Genomic DNA, 20,996 nt, shown 5'->3' with positions numbered 1-20,996 from the left:
CCAAGTTTTCATTTTGTTTTTATCCATTGCTTAAAAACTTTTCCCATATTTTTAAAACTCTATAATGTTAATTCCATCAGATTTTCTTATATAGATTCTAGTGTATTCTTTTTAACCATCATTGCATTTAGGTGGGTGGAAGTAGTGGGAGCTTATGTTCTCTTGTAGTTGTCCTATTTTTCTCAAAGAAACGATGAGCAAAGTCATTAGCTGAAAGGTAGGATGGGAATAAACTGTTGGTGTTTTGAAAGAAAGAATAAGGCAAGAAATACCAGGCTAGGAAAAGGGTCAATGGAAACAGTGGACTTGCTGGGCTTCACTAATGCACAACTAGACACTTCCACATTTATTCAACAAATATTTACTGTGCTCATTCTATATTCTGAGTGCTCCACTAGGCACTGGTGATACAACAGTAAACAAAAGTACTGTAATATTTGCCAAGTGGGGGTTATGAAAATGAGATAATTCATATAAAAGAGCAATACTTGGAATGTATTATCTACTCAATAAATATTGCTACCTTTCTTATCTATCTCATGCCACAGCACTCCTATAATCACTCTATAGACGAGGAAACTGCGGAACACATCCAACAAATGGCGGAACCAGGCTGGACCGTATAGATCTGCCTCTTCACACTGCAGTTCACTTCTTTTCAGGTGGCGCAGTGGCAGATTACCTTCTCTCTCCAGACTGACTCACAGGCACAGAGAGGGACAGGGGTCACTGCCTAGAACTTCTCCAAGAAGAGCCCTCTAAAGGGAATCTGGAGTTAACACAGGCAAAGAAGCCTCTGTCTCACCACCATTTCAGGACTTGGCACCAATCCAAACTCCCTTTCATCCTGGTTCCTCAGAGAAACCAGGGACACAGGGCACACACTCAAGTTAATTCCTAGGGAGAACCAAAAAACACGTGTGTTATACAGTTTCTGAAGGGAGAGCTATCAGCTAAATTCTAAAAATTATCTGATATGATTACTAATAAAAATAAATAACATAGATTGATTTTTTAAATGATAGGCTCCAGAGATTTAGTGACATAGAGAGCTGCAAAGTGGTATAGCTGTTATGTAACAGTTTTGGAGAGCTGCTTCAGCAGCAGCTGTTATTTAGAAATCTATCCGGGAGAACAGACTAGAAACAAAGGACAATTTTCTTTGATGCTAAACTTAGTTATAGCTCCACATCTTGAAAGATTTTATTTTTTATTTTATTTTATTTATTTTTTCCCCCCAAAGCCCCAGTAGATAGTTGTGTGTCATAGCTGCACATCCTTCTAGTTGCTGTATGTGGGACGCGGCCTCAGCATGGCCAGAGAAGCAGCGCGTCGGTGCGAGCCCGGGATCCGAACCCGGGCCGCCAGCAGTGGAGCGCGCTCACTTAACCACCAAGCCACGGGGCCGGCCCTCCACATCTTTAATAAAATGATTTTTTTTTTTTTTCTGCTGAGGAAGATTCACCCTGAGCTAACATCTGTTGCCAGTCTTCCTCTTTTTGTATGTGAGCTGCTGCCCCAGCATGGTCACTGACAGATGAGTGGTATAGATCTGCGCCTGGGAAGCAAACCCAGGCTGCTGTAGCAGAGCACACAGAACTTAACCACTAGGCCACCAGGGCTGGCCCTAAAATGATGTTTTTAATGAAATGGAATAAAGTTAAACAGATTGCTTGTGTTACACTTTCCCTTCTAAGCACATTCAAATTCATTCTTGGAATATGAAAATGTGAACCCCGCATACATTTGTTTTTAAAACCATTTCTAAACGAATAAATAAAACTAAGCAAAAATTAGTCTCTTCTGATAAATTTGACAGCCTCTCTGAAAGAGAAATATCCTTTCTCCATATATGATCCAGATATTGAATTGTAAGTAGAAAGTGAATATGATATTATGACTAAGAACTTGTCATTCTGATATCAGGCAATCTTGGGCTAAAATTCTAACACTATCACTTGTTTAAACTCTCTAAACCTCTGTTCCTGCATCTTTAAAATGATAATGATACTATTAACTCATAATGTTTTTGTGATGATTAAATGGGATAATGCCTTAATATAGCAATTAGCGTATATTAATCACTCCATATTATTTGCTATTAGTTGTAGTAGGGCTCATAAGATAGCTGAAATATTTGCAATATATAATAGTCCTCACAGCTTATGGCTCTAGGTAGAGAAAGACTAAGACTTCCCACAAAATCTCAGCACAAAAGGATTCCAGATCTACCCTTTTAGGAGTCTGAAACTTGCTGGCTCCCCCCAACTCATCTCTGGGTCTGCATTTGTACTGTCAGGCTCATTTTGCTAGCTGTAATGCTGAGACTTTAGTCTTTCTTTGTTCAAAATCCATTGCTCTTAATAACGAAGATATTAAACAAAAACAAAACAAAATATGCCAGTTTAGAGAGTGCTAGCTACATTTTACTGCGAGGAAAGCATTCAAGAAAGTCCTATCCTGAGCATTTCTAGCTTACCCAAACCAAGTAAGACAGAAGGCACAGCCTACATCAAGGACACATTCAGTGCTTACAAATCAGGTCAGCAGGAGGGAGTGCCTACACTGTCCTGGGCATGGGACTAGGCATTGTATATCTGTTACTCATTTTAACCCCAGAGGAAGGTGCTGGTGTCCTTCTAAAAAATAATGGAGATGATGAGATTTAGAGAGGTCAAGACTATGGAGGACAAAGTTCACACAATGGCAGAGCAAGCAGCCTAACTTGTCTTTCCCTGACTCCAGAGACCAAGCTCTTTCTTTAATACCAAGCTGCCTGCAAATTGTCTGAAAATGGTAACTGAGAGTTTTCTTCAGATGGAAGAATTTTCCATTTAAAGCTGGAAAACTTTCATAGCAAAAGAGGATATATGGTATATTTCCCATTGCAATGTTTACATTACACTTTCTGAATAATGGGAAATGAAACAACATTTAAGTCATAATTACTAGGGTCTCTTATTATAATGGGAAATATTAAGTTTATTATTCCTCTAAATATAACTGTATGTTTACTTTAAATGAAGTAAATGGCCATTTTTGTAAGTCAAAAGTTATCAAATATTGGCAATTGTATACAATTCAATCAAAAATAGATCTGAGAATCACTATTATTCTTGTTAATTTGACAGCTATTTTAAAATATTTTCAAAATACATACTAGATTCAGCACTTGTCAATACTTATCATGTGATATACTTAAAAATGTGACTATATTTCTTCAGCAAATAGAAAATAAGGTAAGATTTTTCATAGTTAAAGTTTCATTAAAACTTTACCTTTTTATCTTAAGAGAGTTTGCCTTTAACATATCTCTGCATATGTTAGCTAAGGATTTAAGGGAAATTAGCACATGCGAAATAGTATTTAGGGAAGAGAATCAGGAATGTTCAACAGGATTTATTAGTAGTTACAGAAGATAAGAAGGAAAGTGTTTGTGAAGGTATGTTAATAAAAATTGTCATTTTAACTCCATTAAGATATTCTCTTTTCCCCAAGTTGCTTTAATGTCTTAAAATACATCCTACTGTAAATGAAAAAATGAAGAAAGTTATCAGTATTATTCAAAAAGATAAACATATATAACCTAATAATACAAGAGAGTGCTAATATTTATGACTCAAATGAATAAAAATTGTTGTGCTCACAAGTTTATCAAGCAAAGGGGCATAGGCTAAAAATATGCTTTCATGTGATTCTGCTACAAAAGAAAGGAGATGAAACACACAGGTGCTGTATAGTTTAATTAAACTATTTTTGTTAGGATTGGTATCAATATTAGTGTTCTTACAGGTAGTAGGGCAGTAGGAGTAATAATATCCAATTTTATTCATGTTCATTTTTAATTAAAAGACAGCAGAGGAAATGTGCCTAAATTTATTGTGTGTCTTATATCTGCGAAAATCTCAGGACAGGAACATGCTCTGTGGCACTTTATCCCATGAACTGATCATTTCTTTTGGCAGCAGAAAATGTTTAATTATCCTCAAACTTGATCTCCCATTTCTGCTGCATAGAACATTGTACTCAGAGCTGGATAAGGAATTAGACATGTAAACAATCTATTTGCATCAGCTTTTCTTCTCAATCTAATGTGTAATTTAACTCTCCTGCAGTCTTACTCTTAAAATACCATTGACTTTCTCAAGGGGCTGGCAATGGCAGGAGAAAAGTCTGCACATCCAACAAGTGAATCAAGTGCTCAAGTGTTGTTGGTATTCCAATAGTTCCTCCTAGCCCTTTGAGCTCGTGAAAATCATTCTCTCAAGGGCCTGAGTTACCTCTCTTTACTGATTCTTAACTTAGATATTGATTTTCAAATGTAGCAAGGCAGAAACCAAGTGAATTCAGTCACAGCTTCAAGATATCCAGATATTTCACTTTACAAATGATAATACTGAGATACAGAACTATAAATATTTTAAGAGGCCAGATTAAAATAAGGGATCTTCTCTTTATCTTAATATATATTTTTAATTTGGGGCACAACTGAGTTTTAGGATCAATCAGCACCATTTTACTTTGCTCATTATTTACACTCTTAAGTGGATAAAATTAAATCTTGGGAATTAAAATACATTGCTTAGATTTATATTCACAAAAAGCTGAAACTAATTGATTCATCCTAACAAATTTTTGGTCCTGGTCTCTATAAATAGCAGACCACGTAGACCTTTATGTTTCTTGGAAGCCTCTACTCAGGTACTTCAGGGACCCTCATTGATAGAAAATTACAAAAGCACATCCCACAAAGGACATTTATAAAAATGCATAGCAACAAATTAAGTTTGAGCCAGCCACTTAATGATGCTATTAGTGGGATATAAAATATGGCGGAAACATTCATACAGTTCAAGAGAGTAAGATAAGCCTGGTGTTTATCTGAAGAATTTGTTATGAGATTTGCTACAAGGTCCTTCTTAAAATGGAAATTAATATGATGATATTAACATGAGATCTCCATTCATCTTTAACCGACAGTCATGATACCCACCTAATCAAAAGAGAGAGTTTTAATTGAGTGGCACTCATATAATTGTAAAAACAGATATCTAATTTAAATCATAATTTGGTAGAATAACATAATAATATTCAAAATCTTTGGAGATTACTTCAGCTAGAGCACGTTAAAACTCTAAGAAGAAGAATATAAATGATCGACAATTTTCTATTTCACAAAATGCAGAGGATATTTCGTAAATTTGATATGGATGAATAAGAGTATGTTCACGAGCTAAATGAACTCATTTTAATAAAATGTAAACAAAAAATATTGTGCAAAGGAAGATAATTCATCCATCTTCCCTATGCTGTGTACTTCAAACCTTTATTACAGTACAAGTCACTCACTCATTTGGGCACTCAAAAGAAATGTATTGGGTATTTTGTCTGCACTCTAAGCACTGGGAATACAAAGATGTATATATGTATTCCAGGAGCTATAGGCCGTAAGACTGATGGACAAGCAAGCCAGACATTATGGTATTTCATAATAAGCAGCTTACTTACCCTATGCATGGGGTGTTGTCAGATCACAGAGGTTGATCATCAAACTCAGTCTAAGAGAGGAATGATTGTAAGAGTTTATATTAAAACTTATTCAGATCAGGAAAACAAGAATAAGATCTAGAGTGGGAGGAAAACATTATTTTAACAGAGAGCAGCATACATATCACACTTGTTAAAATATTTTATCTTCTTCTAGTAGACAATTGAGGTTAGAAATTTTGTCATTTCCATTCTTGTGTCTCTGACTTTGTAAAATTCTTGCACACAGTTGGTGTTCAATCAAGACTATTAAATGAATTAAATGTTAGATAAATAAATCCATCTGATTAGTCGCTGAATGTACACATATGCAAAAACTGAAGATATGCACTTAATAAGACATACATTGAATGTAAGTAAATTAGCAAATAAAGTCAGAAGAGATTGAAGACAGAAAAAAAGAAACAGCAATGAAAAAGTATAGTATGAAAAATAAAATTGACTTATTAGAAGTGATGTTGACATATGTCAAAAATAGGACTTTGAACGAACATGGAAGACTATTTGAGTTGAAATAAAAGGAGAGAGAAAGAGAAGTAAATTCGCATGGTAGGAATAAGCTGGAGAGACTATACACTGTATTCCTGCTATTGGTGAGAAATCTGTGACAGCATCTTATCAATGTTGAGCAATCTGAATGAATACAGAAAGAGATGGTGAGTCCCAGATGCAAGACAAGCCATTGTCATTAACATATAAGAAAATTAATTGGAAAGCTGAAGTGTACAGTGAGCTACTGTCCTGGAAAGCAGAAACATAAGGAATTCATCTGCCTGCAGCTTGGGCTAAATGCTGTAATAGAAGGTAACAACATAGAAAACATAATTAATTCGTCAGCTCCTATTTCATTTCTGACTCATCCCAAAGAGTACTTATAAAGCTGTAGAGGAGATAATGAATGGTATCTGGTGGAGCTTGACTCCTAAGAACATAGGGCCTTAACACAGAGACACAGGGATTTAAATCCTTTGATTTGGGCAAATTACATCCCCACAGGATTATTATAATGTAGAGATAAGATGCCTGAACTGATGGCAGTGAACTGAGAGGACAATAGGGAATGGGAGAGCTGAAGGAAGACTGGAGAGGAAGAAAAACAATCCTGATAAAAACAAAGTGTACCCTCCAAAATATAAATTTTGAGATTTCCATTATTCTCAAGGAGAATTCTGTAATGGATAATTTAAAATAGTTTTCTCTTTAGAAAGAGCTGCAAACATGAAAGAAAGCCAGTTTTTGTTTTATCTGGAAGTGGTCATGGAAAACTAATTTAATTAATTTTTTTATTCCTTCACCCATCCGAGGATCTGTTCAGCAAGGTTTATTGAAGGCTTTCCATGTGCTAGCAAGAGTAAGGATTTAGGTAGTTCTCAAAAAACAAAATTGTTATTCGTGTGAAGAACCACATTTGGGTTCAAGTAATCAACTGAAAGCACACAGTTTTCTAGTCTTGGAGGTGGGAAGGGACATACTTAAAAAAAAAGAGTTTTGATAATGCATACTTGCTACAAAAGGGAAACTGTTACACTGAAAAAATTGAAAATCCTCTTCATATTAGAGATACTTGAGGTGACTGCTCGAGATTTAGCCTAAAGAATAGAAAGAAGTCTTCAGAGGGAGCATGACAACTCTTCAAATACGTGGAGGGCTATCATGTGAAAAAGAGAGTAAAAGCAGGATCTAGGAACCAACCAGCAAAAAGTTTGATTCATTTAGAATTGAGAACAGCATACAGTCCTTCATTACACAATCCATGGAGAAGCTAGAGACTACTTACTGATGATTTCTTGGTGATAGTATAATGGTCAAGTTTAAATGACCCCTCACGTTATTTATTTTTTTGTGTGTGTGTGAGGAAGATCAGCCCTAAGCTAACGTCCATGCCCATCCTCCTCTTTTTGCTGAGGAAGACTGGCCCTGAGCTAACATCCGTGCCCATCTTCCTCTACTTTATGTGGGACACTGCCACAGCATGGCCTGACAAGCGGTGCATCGGGGCACGGCCGGGATCCAAACCTGGGCCGCCAGCAGCGGAGCGTGTGCACTTAACCCCTACACCAAAGGGCTGGCCCCTAGTTATTTTTAAACCTAGAATTATAATATTCTCTTAAAATTTTATAGTCCTTTATTATTCTCCTGTTTAAAAAATTATTTGGAAAGAACATTGACAATAAGTAGAATAATTTAAAATTTTTTAATAGAAAATTAATTCAGCTTTATACAATCTTGAAAAGATGTACTCAAGAGACCAAACAATTGCCTATGATTTTCAAAATGGTTTATTCTGAGAACAAAGACCAGTTGCTCGTATTTCCTGTATGACAATGGGTTCAAACAATATAAAGGATATTCTGCTAGAAAAGAGAGACTAATAGACTCGTACTAACTTTTACGTGCTGGATAGGCTTCAGAGAGAGGTTGTGAAACTTTTGCCACAGGGGATCTTTTACAAGAGTACAGCATCTCTTTTGGACGTTTTAGAGATTCACCTCATCATCCGTGTTTCAGACAGTATCTAACATGACATCTCCATGGGTTCTGCTTCCATCTTTATGGTCTTTGAAAATTTCCTCTTGTGTGTTATAATAGTTTTAATATCCTACTGCTATTGGAATAGCTTCTCCATTAGTAAGTAATATTTTTACAATTTAATTTTATGATGGTGATTAGTGCTTTATTGGTTCTTTTCTGTTAAGTAAAGTCACTGACTTTTATCCTTTTGACATTAGTTATGCTGAATTATTTCAACAAATTAAACTTCTATATATTCATTTTAAGTATTTTCTTGTATATATCTTATGCTACTTTTGTGTCCTATTATTAAATATTATGAATAATGTTCTCAAGAATATGAGATAACCTTTTCTTATTATCAAACATCATAAAAACACAACTGAAAACCTTTCTCTCTTATTAACACTATCTTTACCAAATCAAGTTGAAATCATTTAGAAATAATTTTTTTAATTATAAAATAGATTTTGCGATTTCTCATTCTATTAAATGCTATTTAATAGAAGCATTCTTCTATTAAATGTCTGTTCTATTTACAACATCTTTCCTGGTTTATTTTCATAAAATAGAAACATGTTTTAATCCAATTGGATTTATTTACACCAAATAAGTATTAGAGAAGTTCAGGGGTGATATAGCAGCTTTATGTTGCAGGCTTTTTTCTTCCTACTCAAATATCTTTAACTACAGGAAGCAAAAACCCAACCAACTTATTTTGTCTTCCTTTGAAACAATTTCTTGATTTCTAACTAACAATTCCTACTCACATCCCAACAGCAGTAATGCAGACCAGGCAATCTCTGGTTACAAGAAAAGTTGGGAGCTCAGGAAACTTATTCCAGTACTGCCCCACAAAATGGGTTGATGTTAATGAGAAAGAAGAAAATGAACATCATTTATGCAGATAATTGTCTGCTGTAAATTGAAGGGACTCAAAATTTCAAGGAAAGCAAGATTATGTGAAGTTAGTATCTTGAGAGACAGGCTAGAAGAAATTGTTCCCTTAGAGGAAAGCTGTCTCTTAGCTAATACTTACAGCCACTGTAGTCAACTGCTCTCTAACTCATAATATTTTGTTCAATAAGAAACAAAAGCATATAGTCAATTCAAAAAACACTCAAAAAACATTAGTTGAGCTCCTATTATGGATCAAAAATCCTTCAGGAAAATTCCTTGAAGAATGTTTATTCTTCCAGGTACAGTTCAGCTTATAAATGAAATGAATACATGAAAAAAGAAGACATGAAGAAATGGAAAGAAATTCCACGCTCATGGATTGGAAGAATTAACATAGTTAAAATATCCATATTACCTAAAGCAACCTACAGATTCAGTTAAATCCCTATCAAAATCCCAATGACATTTTTCATGAAAATACAACAAAGAATTCTAAAATTTATATGGAACAACAAAAGAACCCAAATAGCCAAAGCAATCCTGAGAAAAAAGAACAAAGCTGGAGGTATCACAATCCCTGACTTCAAAGTATACTACAAAGCTATGGTAATCAGAACAGCATGATACTGGCAGAAAAACAGACACACAGATCAATGGAACAGAATTGAGAGCCAAGAAATAAACCCACATATATATGGACAGCTAATCTTCGAGAATGGAGCCAAGAATGTACAATGGAGAAAGGATAGTCTCTTCAACAAATGGTCTTGGGAAAACTGGACAGCCACATGCAAAGGAATGAAAGTGGACCACTATCTTACACCAGAAACAAAAATTAATTCAAAATGGATTAAATACTTGAGCATAAGACCTGAAACCATAAAACCCCTAGAAGAGAACATAGGCAGTACACTCTTTGACATTAGTCTTAGCAGTATCTTTTTGAATATCATGTCTCCTCAGGTAAAGGAAACAAAAGAAAAACAAACAAATGGGACTACATCGAACTAAAAAGCTTCCGCATGGCAAACGAAACCATCAACAAAAAGAAAAGACAATCTACCAACTGGGAGAAAATATATGCAAATCATATCTCTAATAAGGGCTTAATATCCAAAATACATAAAGACTCATACAACTCAACAACAACAGAAAAACAACTCAATTAAAAATAGGCAGAGGATCTAAACAGACATTTTCCAAAGAGGACATACAGATGGCCAACAGGTACATGAAAAGATGTTCAACATCGCCAGTTATTAGGGAAATGCAAATCAAAACCACAATGAGATATCACGTCACACCCGTCAGAATGACTACTACTAAAAAGACAAGAAAAAACAAGTGTTGTAGAAGATGTGGAGGAAAAAAAAAACTCTTACACTGCTGAGGGGAATATAAATTGGTGCAGCCACTTTGGAAAATAGTCTGGAGATTCCCCAAAAAACTAAAAATAGAACTACCACATAATCCAGCTATTCTACTTCTGGGTATTTATCCAAAGAATACAAAAACACTAATTCATAAAGATATATGAACCCTCCTGTTCACTGCAACATTATTTACAATAACCAAGATATGGAAACAAACAAAGTGCCCATCAGATGAATGGATAAAGAAAACGTGGTATATGTGTATATATATACACACAATGGAATACTATTCAGCCATTAAAAAAAGATGAAATCTTGCCATTTGCGACAACATGGACGGACCTTGAGGGTATTACGCTAAGCAAAATAAATCAGATGGAAAAAGACAAATGCTGTGTGATTTCATTAATATGTGGAAGATAGACAAACAAACAAACACATACATACAGAGAACAGACTGGTGGTTACCAGAAGGAAAGTGGGGTGGGGGTGCAAAAGGGGTAAAGGGACATTTGTACAGTGACGGATGGAAACTAGACTTTTGGTGGTGAACACGATGTAGTGTAACAGAAGTCAAAATAGAATGCGTACACTTGAAATTCATATAATGTTATAAACCCATGTTACAATAAAAATAAATAAATAATATTTATCTTTATAAAATAAAATATATATTATAAAAATAAATAAATAAAAATATTTATCGTGTTCACCGCCAAAAGTCTAGTTTCCATCCGTCACTGTACAAATGTCCCTCTTCAATGAGATATCACCTCACGCCCGTCAGAATGGCTATAATTAACAAGACAGGAAACAACATGTGTTGGAGAGGATGTGGAGAGAAGGGAATTCTCATACACTGCTGGTGGGAGTGCAAACTGGTGCAGCCACTATGGAAAACAGTATGGAGATTCCTCAAAAAATTGAGGATAGAATTACTATATGATCCAGCTATTCCACTGCTGGATATTTATCCAAAAAACTTGAAAACACCAATGCGTAAAGATACATGCACCCCTGTGTTCATTAAGTGTTCAATAAGTCAGAGGGAGAAGGTCAAATACCGTATGATTTCCTTCATTAAGTAGTAGATAATAACAACAATAAACAAACACATAGGGACAGAGATTGGATTGGTGGTTACCAGAGGGGAAGGGGGGAGGGAGGAGGGTGAAAGGGATAATTGGGTACATGTGTGTGGTGATGGGTTGTAATTAGTATTTTGGTGGTGAACATGATGTAGTCCATGCAGAAACAGAAGTACAATGATGTACACCTGAAATTTTTACAATGTTATAAACCAATGTTACTGCAATAAACAAAAAATTAAAAAAAAAAAAAAAAAAAAAAAAAAACAAAATGGTTAGATGACTCGATCCAAGTCATAAAGCTAGTTCATTTTCAGGGCTCCAGAATTTAAAAACCCTACTTTGTATTTATAAATAAAAATTCTAATTTTATAAATTAAAAAAAAAAAAAAAAAAAAAAAGATACATGCACCCCTGTGTTCATTGCAGCATTATTCACAATAGCCAAGACTTGGAAGCAACCTAAGTGCCCATCAAGGGACGAATGGATAAAGAAGATGCGGTATATATACACGATGGAATACTACTCAGCCATAAGAAACGATGAAATCCAGCCATTTGTGACAACATGGATGGACATTGAGGATATGATGCAAAGTGAAATAAGTCAGAGAGAGAAGGTCAAATACCATATTATCTCCCTCATTAAGTAGTAGATAATAACAACAACAAACAAACACATAGAGACAGAGATTGGACTGGTGGTTACCAGATGGGAAGAGGGGAGGGAGGAGGGCGAAAGGGATAATTCAGCACATGTGTGTGGTGATGGGTTGTAATTAGTATTTGGGTGGTGAACACGATGTAATCTATGCAGAAATAGAGGTATAATGATGTACACCTGATATCTATACAATGTTATAAACCAATGTTACTGCAATAAACAAAAAATTAAAAAATAAATAAATAAATAAACAAATAAAAGGTTTATGGAACCATGTTAAAAAAAAAAAGAATGGCATAATGTCCTTGACCTCAACAAGTTCACCCTGAAACAAATGACAAAAGAACAGACGCAAATAATTATAGCACAGTCATATAAGTGCAAATAGAAGCATCTATCTATAACATTCCATTAGAATAAGAAATAACACTGGCATGGGGGGAAGGGCAAATAAATTGAAGGTCATGTGGGATCAAAGATTATAACAATTTTTCAAATGGGTCAAGGTTTTACAGAATGTGGTTGGGAGAAACCATTCATTTTTTGAACAGATGTATATAGACATGGTTTCACAACTTTTTAAAAGAAACTTCAAGAGGGTAATTTAAAAAATAGATTTTATGTTCAGAGTTCACTGATCCATTAAATTGCATAGTCTCCCATGTCCCATGCCTTAGTTTGTCATAATTATGATTTGAAGAAATTTCTCAAAACCCACAGAATATTATTATAGTCCTGGAAATGATAACCTCATGGAGAATATTATAGCAGCAGGCAGGTAGATGATTCAGGGGTTGTGAACCAAGTTAATAGAATAAGTCAACTTTCATACTGAAAGACATATAACACTAAATGATATCAAATGGGCCTATGAACTCATTAGCTTATTTTTCACCTTTTAAGATTTACCACTGTACACTCTACATCCCAAATTGACAATCCTGAAATCAAAGCCATTATTAATTCATTTAACTGTTAATACATAGGAAGCATCAGGACAAAGTCCTTCACATCACCCTGTGATTGGATTCAACCTCAATGATTAGAGCAGAGACTGTCACCTTTATTAATGGAAGTTTTTTTCAGGTATTGCCATCTGTATAGTAAGTTAGAAAAGAAATTATTGAACTACAATTGCCATTCTAAAAATATTCTTAGGCTTGCATATCCATTTTGAAAAAAAAATAAGAGAGGGAGAAAAAAAAGAAAAAGGAAGGAAAAGAAAAATCAGGAAAGAAAAGAACAGGATCCTACCAGGTACAATCAAAATGAATTGAATTTTGAAAAGAACCAAAAATAATAAACTAATATAACTGTTTAATATTTTGCTCAATGTACAAACTAGGTGACATAAAATATGTCTGGATATGACCTAATCATTGATCAAATATAATGGATTTTTTTTCAAATAATATTCTTGGAGGCCACACACATAAGGAAGTAATGGCTAGAGTGAATGAAACATAAAGTTACACTGGTTAAGCTTTATTTGCCCACATGCTTTCAAAGACTGGAGAAAAACGAAGCTACCCACAGACAAGAACAAACTGTATATACAACAACATTTATTCAATGTAAATAAGGAACTAAGATTTCTGAGAAAAGTAAATGTTTTTACATTAATAATTATAACTTGTTAAGTTATTGATTTACTTAGAGGTTTAATGTGCCAATTTTTACAATTATAAGGGACATGAAAATCAAAATGATACAAATGCTTTCCATTGAGGAGGAGAAATCTCATTGCCACCAGCATGACATACTCCCATTTTCTTAGATATTTCTGAGAGTAGCACAAGATTTAATGCCAGCTATTCCTTTTTGTTGTTGTTGTTGTTGAGGAAGATTCACCCTGAGCCAACATATGTTGCCAATCTTCCTTTTTTTTTTTTATTTTTTGCCTGAGGAAGATTCTCCCTGAGTTAGCATCTGTGCCAACCCTCCTGTATTTTGTATGTGGGTTGATACCACAGCATGGCCACCAATTAGTGGTGTATGTCCACGCCCAGGAACCGAAACCGGGCTGCCGAAGCAGAGCGCACTGAACTTAACCACTAGGCCACAGGGCGGCCCCAGGAGCTATTCATTTTTAAGCTCCCATTTATGTCACAAAATGGAGAAGAATTTCAACCAAAAAAAAAAAAACACAGATAAGTTTTCCAATATTTATTTATAATAAATATTATAACTAAGCTAATTTTGAAATTCAGTTTTTAGTTAGCTTGAGTTATTAATTGAAAATGAGCAATTAACATTTATCTTTGTGAAGGTTTCTTTCAATACTAACTTTCATCCATTTTATCTTTATTTGAAGACTTCACCTTGGGCATATTTAACAATTCTTACAACGGCTCTGAAAACTCTAATAAGGCTCATTGTCTCTGCTACTGGTCTTGTTCACCTAACCTCAACTCCATCTTCTTGAGCTTGAGAAACAGGGTTTTCTATTTCATAACAAGAGAAAATGAAGGAGAGACACTTCAAAATAAAAAGCACCTTTTCTTTTACTATTTTTGTACTGTATCAAAAGAAATGGAACAGATCATCTTGCCTTTCGTGAAGCTGAGTAGCTTCACAGTTACCTATAAATATGATTTAAAACAATGAGTTTGCATAAATCTATCGTCTGTCATAATGCCCTTTGAATTTTAGTTGTGACTATTATAAGAGTATTTTGAAAACATGACTTGAAGTAACCCAAATAACAATGTAAAAAGTACATCTTAAGAAGACTGCATGACATCAGAGCATTAATTTTTGAATCACGCCGGCGAGGAAACAATCCCAGCCCTCCCAGGTATAGATACATCCTACTGAACAAGTGACCTAAGTTCTCCAAATCTTAGTTTTTCATCTGTAAAGTGGGGATGACATTTATTTTGCAAGATTTTTTGAAGGAGCCAAATAAAATAATAAATGTAAAGCATCATAATGCCTGACCCATTAAATATTATTCACCTTCTCTCCTGGCAGCTAAAATGTAAGTTCCTATGTCTGCAATGCATTATTTTGAATTAGGAATTAGAAACTAAATTACAAGTATATATTTTGTGATTTCACAAATCAACTACATATCTTTTGCAGAAAAGCAAAAGCTAGTATCTTGATGTGATTACTCTAAGAGTGAGCAAATTAAGAATCAGATGACATTTTATTGACTGTGTGATTATATTCAGTCTCCTCCTGGGGTCATTGTTATCTTTCTTAACTTGAAAAGTTACCACAATTTATATAGCTCTCTAAAAAATGTTTTGTTTAAAATAATGAATCTGATGGAAAATAAAGTAGTAGGAAAATTATGAATAGAGTTGCAAGAAGACAAAACTCAGACTCAGAAGAAAGAATCAAATTAATTCCCTTTTGGGTGCTCTTCCCTAAAAAATAACTTAGATAAATAGCTACTTATTTTGGTGTAAGAGGAAATGTATGGCTTTTTCTTTAGTTGTTTGTTTTAAACATTTGAAAGTTTATTCTCTTTTGATATAAAACTATGGAATACTCAGACAATATATACAATGTTAGTAAGTATAAGAGAAAATGGGCTAAACAGTATTTAGAGAGTAGTATCAGTAAACTTTATGAGAAGCATTAGATGTGTTAAAAAAAAAGTTGATATTAATTCATGATCTGCAATTGTACGATGTGTATGACTTAAATGTTAAAATTCCACATTTTAATATAGTCTTCTACAATTATAAACCCAGGTTTTCTATAGGCTTCACAAACCAAAGACCTACCTAAAATGTGCAAGAGTCAAGGGATAAATAATACTAGAAATATATGTATTTATACATACAAATGTGTATAATCAGGTATATTACTTGTGTATGTACATTTGTGTATCTACGTGTATGTCAGTTATATTACCTAATTAAAGCCATAATCTGTTAATATAGCTATGGATTTATTTCAAAAGTTTAATCAAATATGTTATTAAGAGTGTAGTTGTTGTGTTTTCCAATGTTGGTAAAGATATTCAAATTTTTCACTTTCATAGAGTCCAGATTGAGCTGCCAGATGCTGAAACCCTCCTTCTGGGTTAAAAGCTTGTTTCACATCCAAACATTTCCTATTAAGTGCTAAATATTTGCTGAAAGTTGGTTGAACGTGTGACTGCTTAGGAGCTGCAAGAGTTTGGTTTGGAAGAGCTGTAACATCTAATCTTGTGTTACGTCGGGTCACTCATTAACTTAGCTTCATTAAATGCAGGTAGTATATCACCCAGCATCTTCCTTGTTTATCAGTAAAGTAACTAATCTAGAGTTATCACGCTATGAGCTTATTTGGTCAGTGTTGAATTGTACCATCTCATCACTGATTCTCCAGAACAGCTTTGGTGGAGGTACAGCTGAGATCTGGCATTCAAGCTTCACTGAGTCTTCCTCAAAAACTTTTTTGCTCTGTGGTTTGTAAATAAACATTGGTGCTTCATTCTTTTTGCAAGGATGTCTGGCTGCACAGACAAGGTGGCTTCTCCTGCTCTGTTCATGGCAACACAAGCATAAGCCCCTGCATCTGAAGCTCCTACCACTTCAAAATGAGTGAATGAAAACCTTTATAAGACATTATCATTTTCTGAACATCATCTGATTGAACCGGTCTTCCATTTATATAATATGAAACTTTAGGAACTAGCAGTCCACTCACTTTGAAGTCCACTCTGCAGAATCTTCCTCCTTCAATTGACATGTTCTCTGGCACTTGGAATGAAACGTGGTGGGTAAAATTTCTCCTGGATTGCGTCCTGATCATTCATATCTCCTTTTGAGAATGACCTACTTCTCACTTGTGAGATAGGAACTTGCTGTCAAGCATGTTCTGAGTTGCACTGTGCTAAATCTTGTGCCCTACTGTCATTTGAACCTGAAACACAGCAATCTGCAAGACATCTTCTCAGATGTTAACTGTTGATTTCCATTTTGGAGAAGGCCATTCTTACATTTCAGCTTTCTCTCCAAATCTCGACTCAAAGATTCTTTTTTCTTTGATCCTTGTATTTCATGGTCTGGAGTCCTTGATGTGGTCTAGCATTGGCACTTTGGGATGGCTCAGCATTTTCAGGTTGGCCAACTCCGGCTGGACACCACAGTGGAAGGAATTTTGCTGCTACTTTTATCAGGCTGTGATGACAATATGGAGCCAAGGAAGCTGCCTGGGGATGGGTTGGTTATAGGGGGCTCTAATCCTTTGGCTCTGGTTGGAACCAGAAAACTGCTGGAGAGAAGCCTGGAAAGCAGGAGAGGACACAGTGATGTGAGAACTCACTGTTGAGGAGGCAGAAAAATCTTTGCTCTGTGCACTAAAGGGGTAGATGATAACGAAAGACTGTTTGATCTGGCTAGAGAAGCTGGAGGTTTCCACGAAATGTGTATTTTTATATGCATTGTTTGTCTTGTGAATTCTATTTCTAATTAAACAAAATAGAAGCCAAAATAATTTAGATAGACTCTTTCACATAAGACAAAGTTAAGTGTCTAAAGGGCTTATTATTAAAATATAATTTAGAATAGTAACTTGAGTGTATAAAAGTATGCGTTAAATACCATAAATTATTTTCTTTTCAAGTGGGCTATAATTTTTGGGTGATAGTATTTTTCATTTTAGTTCAGTTTATAAATCTTGTGAAGGATGTTTTGATTTGTAAATGCCCAGGGTCTCCTTGAAATACATTTAGTTTAAAAACATTCCAATTATTTATTTTGTCCTATGCTCATAGGTAAAAAATGTTGAGCAACATGAGGTAGAGACCAGTGGTCATAAGATGTTAAAGTAAAGTAAAAGTGTTCTGTTTATAAGTCTGTTTCAGACAAAACTGTTTTCAGGGTTTTGTGTGTGTGTGTGTGTGACTAAAAGAAAGAGTAGAGTAGTAGAGAACAAATCATGAGTTTTGGAATCAGAGGACCTAACTGGATGTCCTTGGGCATGTCAAGCTTTGTGAACTTTGATTTCTTCATTTTTAAAATGGTAGCATACATACCAACCCGTGTTATTATCCATATGTGTTGGCTCTGGCCAAGCGCACCATATTCCAACTCTCACGGTCTTGTGGAAGATGGGGACTTACAGTACGCACCACAGACAGCCCACAGTCACCTGACCTTGTTCTCCTTGTCCTCACTACCTAGCCTGCTAACAGAGTCTCCCACTACAATTTGGCCTCAAGATTTTTTTTTAGAAGGAAGCTGACCTTTATTGAATACTGATTTCCTAGAAACCATTCTAGGTGCATGCATACATATTATCTTATTTATGATATGTATAATACCATGAAGTAGTTATTTTTAATTCCCATTTTTCACAAATAATACAAGCCTAAGAAAAATTTACTGACTTTTCTTAGAACAAACACTGGTACGTAGGAAAGTTAGGATGCATGTACCTTTTTTGGGTACCATTTTTATAATGTTATGTATATTTTTTCATCTAGCCATAACCAGAAAAATAGGTGTGATTCTTACTCAGATTTCGCAGATGAGAAAATTGGGCACTAGAGAGTTTACGTATCTTATTATCACAATAATTTAAGTGATACAACAGAGATGAAACCCCAGGACCATTTGACACAAGAGCTTCAGCTCCTAACAACTACTCTATTAGTATCTCTGAAGGAGGCAAGGGTTATAGTTTAAGTGTGATCAGAGATACGTAACTACAAATCATCAAGATAAAAACAAGGTTCCGCCCCAATCTTAAAACAAATGAATTAATATCTCTGATATTTGAAGGAATTTAGGTTTTGGACTCCTATTACATTGAAATATAATAAAGTCATGACATTTATAATACCTATATTCTGTTGTTACATAGATTCAAAATTAGTCAAAGATATTGTTTCTGGCAGAATCTAGAGGAATATAACTTTAATTCTCATTTTCATTTACATACTGAACATTAAATTAAAAAAAAATTAAACCAGTACATTATGTTCAAGAGTCTTACTATTTTCATTCCACATTTCATTGCCCTTTATTAACTCCTTATTTCAGAGTATAAATTTTTTTGTAATTCTTGTCAAAAATAATTTTTAAAATTTCGCCATGGGCACAATTATGCAACATATAATTGATTACTGTTAGTCAGGAATGTATCAAGGTGTGAAAAGAAGAAAATAGAATGCCTTATCTGAGTCTACAAATATTTTAAAATTTTAAGAATATGTTGGTTATTATATCTGACATTCAAATGGGTAATTTAAGTGTCAATATCTATTTTTCTATTTATCTATCTAAGTAACCATCTATCTATACACACACACGTACATATATATGTGTAGGTATATATGTATATATATTTACATATGTACATATCTCTGTGTGTGTATATACATACATACACACACACATACAAATACACAGATATATATTAATTTAGCCCCAATAACAATTAGATACCTAGAGTAGTAAATTGTATAAATGCTACAAAGGAAACAATTTTACCCTTGCCCTACGTTATAAAATCATCACTATTAACAGATACTTAAAACACATGTGATACAGCGAGTTTCCAAGTGAATTGAAATGAAGGTAAAGATTAAGTGTAGTTCATTAGAGAAGACACCTTAAAGGCAATGAATCTTAGGCAAGGAAGACCTTAGATGTAGAGAATATATCTAAAAGTATGAAGTAAATTTGAGAAGAATAATACAGATGTGAGAAACACAGAATACTACCTGAAGACATGGATATTCGTAAGAGATTCTCAGGGAATCAACTTGCGGGGGTGAGAAAGGCCATACTTAAAAATATTTATGTACAAATATTTAGATGTTAAAATAAATTAAATTGATGGAAGTGTAGAACTGCTGCACTGCCGTCTAAGGTGTTCAGAATGAATCTCACTGAGGAGTCACAGGAGATATTTACGTTGAGCCAGAGGTGACAATGAAAAAAGCTTTGAGAAGATTGGAAGAGCCAGATATACACATCCCTCCTCTGAAGGCTATTTTTGTTTGTAGGACACTTATCAAGAAAACTACCTCACCAACAAAATTTGTTTCCCAATGTGGTATAGTAGATTGAAGAACTGGCTACAATCCTTCAGTCCTCCTAATGTCCATGCCCTTTCAATGTGGCTTAAAATTTCTTTCCATTAAGGAATGAAGTTTCTTTTTTCCATCTTTTGAATATGGGCTGGCTGTGTGACCTGGTTGGCCAACAGAATGTAGTACAAGTGACAGCATGCCAATTCTCAGCCTAGGGCTCAGGAGTCCAGAGTCACTTCCACTCTTTTTCTTGGAATTCTGCTCAGTTGTCATGTAAACAAGTCCCAGCTGGCCTGCTGAAGAGTCAGAGACATCGGAGAGCAGAGACATTCTCCCAGCTACTCATTCTATCTAACCGCTTCCCAGCTGACCATACTGTTGAGCTCAGACACGGGTGAGCCCCACTAAGACAAGAACTGCCTAACTAAGGCCAAGCCCAACTGCCAAATCACAGAATTATGAGTTGAATAAATGGTTGTTATGTTAAACCATTAAGATTTGGAGTGGTTTGTTATGCAGTGAAAGCTAACTGACACACATGTCGATATCTTCCTGGTCGGGGAATAAGGTTAACTCAGTTTATCACACAGGCAATCTAAATGGATTCCTACCCTACATGAAATAGGTTTAACTGACACTTTACTCAATTATAAGATAAAACCTCTCTTTCATCAAAATGTATTAGACAAGTCAGAAGTGTCAGTCTTGCTTCTTTAAGGTGTAACTTGAATATGCTTTGTGATTTTAATCTCTAGTGAGTTCTGGATTTCAGAAGAGTCTCCCACTACCCGGTGTATGAACACCGGGTAGCTTTGCTGATTGTCCAGTCCACTTTTGGAATAATCATTATAAAACTGACTTCTGGTTTTAAATCATTTTACATTAGAATGTCACACAATTGTCTAAAATGTCAAAGAGAAGAAAGGAATCCT

General features: G+C 34.8%; 1 pseudogene; it reads right to left on the bottom strand.

The window, feature by feature from the left end:
* Nucleotides 1-16,016: 16,016 nt before the first annotated feature.
* The window catches only part of LOC101395637 (myotilin pseudogene), a 69,120-nt pseudogene continuing 64,140 nt past the window's right edge, over nucleotides 16,017-20,996 (bottom strand).

This window comes from Ceratotherium simum, chromosome 4, assembly GCF_057802395.1.
Source record: "Ceratotherium simum simum isolate JZ-2026a chromosome 4, ASM5780239v1, whole genome shotgun sequence".
NCBI lineage: Eukaryota > Metazoa > Chordata > Mammalia > Perissodactyla > Rhinocerotidae > Ceratotherium > Ceratotherium simum.
The sequence above is the reverse complement of the archived record's forward strand: the minus strand, read 5'-3'. Positions and strand labels throughout refer to the sequence as shown.